This window comes from Octodon degus, unplaced genomic scaffold, assembly GCF_000260255.1.
Source record: "Octodon degus isolate 3935 unplaced genomic scaffold, OctDeg1.0 scaffold00012, whole genome shotgun sequence".
Taxonomy (NCBI): Eukaryota; Metazoa; Chordata; class Mammalia; order Rodentia; family Octodontidae; genus Octodon; species Octodon degus.
The window spans coordinates 2,712,638-2,716,855 of NW_004524588.1; the positions used below are offsets into that span (position 1 = coordinate 2,712,638).

Consider the following 4,218-nt stretch of genomic DNA (forward strand, 5'->3'; position numbering starts at 1 on the left):
TTAATTTTTAAATTATTTATTCATTTATTTGGTACAGGGTCTCACTACACAGCTCCAACTCATAGTGATCCTCCTGTCCGCAGCACAGGGGTTACAGGAATATGCCACCACACCTGGTTTCGGCAGTTGGCATAGCACCCAGGGTTGTGGGGCCAGCATGCCATGTGGTATCGAGGATTGAACCTGGATCCTTAAGCTTGCCAGGCAGGCACTTAGACTGCTGAACTATCTCCCCAGCCCTACTGTGAATGTTTAGAGGAATTATGTACTGTTCTTCATACTGTCTGAATCATTTTACATTGCCACCAACCCAGTGAAGTCACAATGCCTCAGTGTGCCCCATTCAGTGTGTGTAAGTAGTGATCTGCACATTGCCTGACAGTGTGTGTAAGTAGTGATCTGCACATTGCTCTTTCATTGCTTCAAAAGAGCAAGGGCAAGTAGTAGACTAAGTGTGGTTCGAGGTGTGATAATTTTCTGCATCACCTCGACTTGGCCATGCGGTGCCCAGATTAAACACTGATTTTGGGTGTGCCAGTGAGAGTATTCCCAGAAGAGATTAGCATTTGAACCTGAGGACTCAGCATGGGCAGTCCTCATTCAGTCTACTGAGGGTCTCAACAGAGCGAAAGGCAGAAGAAGGAGGAATTCGCTTCTTTTCTATCTCACTGTTTGAGCTGGAACAGTACGTTTCTTCCTCTGCTGATCTAGACCAGAACTTATTCCAGCAGCTCCCTTGGTTCTTAGCACTTTGGACTCAGATCTGCATTTCCTGAATCTCCAGATTACAGATGACAGATCATGAGACTTCTCTGATTCCGTGTCTGAGTGGACCAATTCATCACTAAACTATCCATATAGCTATTTGTCTATTCTTCCATCAATCTATTAAGACTTATTGTCTTGTTTCTCTGGTGAGTGCTCACTAATGTATCACGTAGACAGGGACCATGAGCAAGTTGAGGCTTGGACTAAAATAATGCCTCCGGGAATGGAAACGAGATGGACATAGGATATTGCTAGAATCAAGTGTACAGAGGAACATGGAGAAAACAGAAGCCTCATGCACTGGGAATGAAAATATAAAATTGTTCCTCCGCCTTGGAAAACAGTCCAGCTGCTCTGGAAAAATTAAACATAGTTACCACACGACTCAGCAGTTTCACTCCTAGCAATGTAGCTAAGAGGAAATAAAAACATGTACCTGCATATAAATATTTATAGGGGCCTTATTTGTAATAAGGAAAAGGTTTAAAAAATAGGAAAAAGGTATAAACAATCCAAATGTCCATGAATTGATGAATGGACAAACAAAAGGTTGTATGACCTTAAATGAAATATTATTCAGCCAGAATTAAGCGTGAAGTAACAATGCATGCTAAAGCATGGGTGAACCGAGAAGATGTCATGCCAAGTTAAAGAAGCCAGTCACAAGACCCCACACACTTCACTATTTCATTGATGTGAAACGTCCAGATGGCAGAAATCTCCAGAGACAGAAAGTAGCTTAGTGGTTACTGCAGGTTGGAGGTAGCCTGGGATGACACAGGGATAAAAGAACGATAAGCAAAGGGCATGGGGTTTCTTTTTGAGATGAAAATTTTATAAAACTGGTGATGATGATTGTGTATATTCGTCCATATAATAAAAACAAAGAAACTGCATATTTTAAAAGGCAGATGGAGAACCAGGCACAGTGGTGCATATTTTAACCCCAACCGCTTTTTTTAAAAAAAATAATTTTATTGAGAAACAAATAGCAATGAGACTCTTTCTTTCTTTCTTTCTTTCTTTCTTTCTTTCTTTCTTTCTTTTGGCGGAACTGGGGATTGAACTCAGGCCCTTGTGCTTGCCAGGGAAGTGCTTATTCCACTGAGCCATCTCCTCGGCCCCGACAGTTTCAAAACCGATTAGTAGCACAGTTTCAATAATTAATACATTGCATATTGTTATCTTAGTGGTTATTCATTGTACAAGATGCAGACATGATATCCTGTCCACAAACACTATTAGAACAAGTCTTTCTATTCATTGAATTAAGAGAACACAGCTGTATATCTATCCTATTTTTAATGTACAGATAAAAATACTCATTCTTTTGTATCTCCCTTTTTTGTTTAGTTTTGTCAGAGAAGGATATTCCATTGTCATTTAAATATTGTAGGTGCATGAATTCAGCAAAATATTTCAATATAGTCCAGTAGTCCATAACAGTAGTGGGTTTTGAGGCTGAGGCAGAAGGATCATGAGTTTGAGGCCAGTCTGGGCAACTTAGACTCTCTTTCAAAATTAAAAAGAAAATTAAGGGGTTGAGAATATGGCTCAGTAGTAGAGCACTTGCCTAACCTATGGGTTCATTCCCAGGACTCCAAAAGGAAAACAATGTGATTATACGGTGTATGAATTATATTTTAATAAAGTTGCTTAAAGGCTTGGGGTAGTTCAGTGAGTCAGTGGTTGAGGTTAGTTCCCAAGGGACAGGTGGGAAAGGAGTTGGGGAGAGGATAGGAGACTGAGAAGAGTGGAGAGAGGAGAGATTATAAAATGCACTTTGGACTTCATGAGTGACTAGTTTTGGTGTCTGGAGAGAGGAAGCAGATAAAGAGAATGCCAAGTTGTTTCATTAGGATAGGGAGAATGCAATGGTGACCTCCACCGACAGAAATCGGACAATGTGGAAACGGGAGGAAATAAAAATGCAGCCTGGAATAAGAAATCTAATATCAAGGAAAAATATAAAGGCACTCTAAATTATTTCTAGATTGATTTGATTTAATTCTAGTTTCTTTCCCATAAGCTTCCAGAAAATGTCCTGTTCACATATTTCATATCTCATGGATCTATATTTATTCATAGTCCTGGATCAAAAACTGAATCAATCTCCGAATGATAGAAAAGCTAGTTATCCTTCTGCTTTTGTGCTGCCCTTTTTCCTTTTAACAGAAGAACCACTGTGCACTCATGTTTGCTGGGAAAAATGCCTTCTTCCCAGTTCTCTGTTGGATAGATGTGTCCATCAGCTCAATGTGTCTAGGTACTAAGTTCGGGCAAAGGAGAAGGAAAGGAGAAGAATATGTACAACTTCCAGGTCATTTTCTTTTTTTAAATTTTATTTATTTGTGTGTGTGTGTGTGTGTGTGTGTGTGTGTGGCCAGCTCAGCCCAGCAGGGGGTGGCGCTGGCTGGCATGTGGTGCTGGGGGATTGAACCACAGTCCCTGTGCTTTGCTAAGCTTGTTCTAAGTAGGTGCTTTAGACCACTGAGCCATCTCACCAGCCTAGGTCATTTTCTTAAAGGTAGAACTGCTCGTAGTGAACTCTACCTTTGTTCTTGCTGCAGAACATGGAGCATGGAGCTGAGCCAGCCTCAAACATGGAACCACTAGATGGTGGTTCAGATTATAACAAGCAATTGTGTTCCTTAATGGCAGGTAGAACAGAGCTACCTAGGTCATCCTGTGTATCTGAGTACTATTTTATTAAAATCACAAGTAAATTTCCATCTTATTTAAACCACTACTTTTGGATCTCTTTGTTAGCAAAGCTTAGCCTCTTACCAAATCAATACACCAGGAAAAAGTGAGTTGATAAATTAATCCAATCAGGACTCACCTCTGGGGGATAAGATCCATCTCCCCAGGAAGCACATGGGCTTTACAGAAGATAGGGAATATCTGAGTGGAAAATCCCCTGGATTTTCGAAAAGGAAGAGGGAAAGGCCTTTGAGCAACCAAAAGCAGAAAATATCCACTACCCCATAGAGTAGGGCTTCTCAGCTTGAGCACTGTTGTCTTTTGGGAATGTGTAGCTCTTTATCCAGCACATTGTAGTATGTTAGCAGCATTCCTCATCTCCACCCATTATACCTCCCCACCATGAGAACTAAAAATGTCTCCAGACATTACCAGATATCCCTGGGGTAGTGGGCTTTCCTGGGTTAAGAAACACTGCTGGAGAAAGAGCCATGCCTGTTCAATCCCTGGCACTGCACGCCACACCAGCCCTGCTCTTGGATAGAATCCAGGTATGGTGGCCCATGCCTGTAATCCCAGCACTGGGGAGGCAGCAAACAGGAGGATCACTATGAGTTGGAGCTGCATAGTGAGACCCTACCCACACACACACAGAGAGAGCAGTGACTTTTGTGCTAAAGACTGCTAGTCTTTTTCTCTAATGACTTTGATTTAATTTGGTAAAAAAAAAAAATGCCATGCTAGGAA

The 4,218-nt window shown here is 41.3% G+C and overlaps 1 long non-coding RNA gene across 1 annotated transcript in view; it reads right to left on the minus strand.

Annotated features, from left to right (window-relative positions):
• Positions 1 to 3,689, minus strand: part of LOC111815158 — a 9,946-nt gene extending 6,257 nt beyond the window's left edge. Inside the window, exon 1 of the long non-coding RNA XR_002819934.1 lies at positions 3,611 to 3,689. This is a non-coding gene — a long non-coding RNA (uncharacterized LOC111815158). The remainder of the gene's footprint in view (positions 1 to 3,610) is intronic.
• Positions 3,690 to 4,218: the final 529 nt, after the last annotated feature.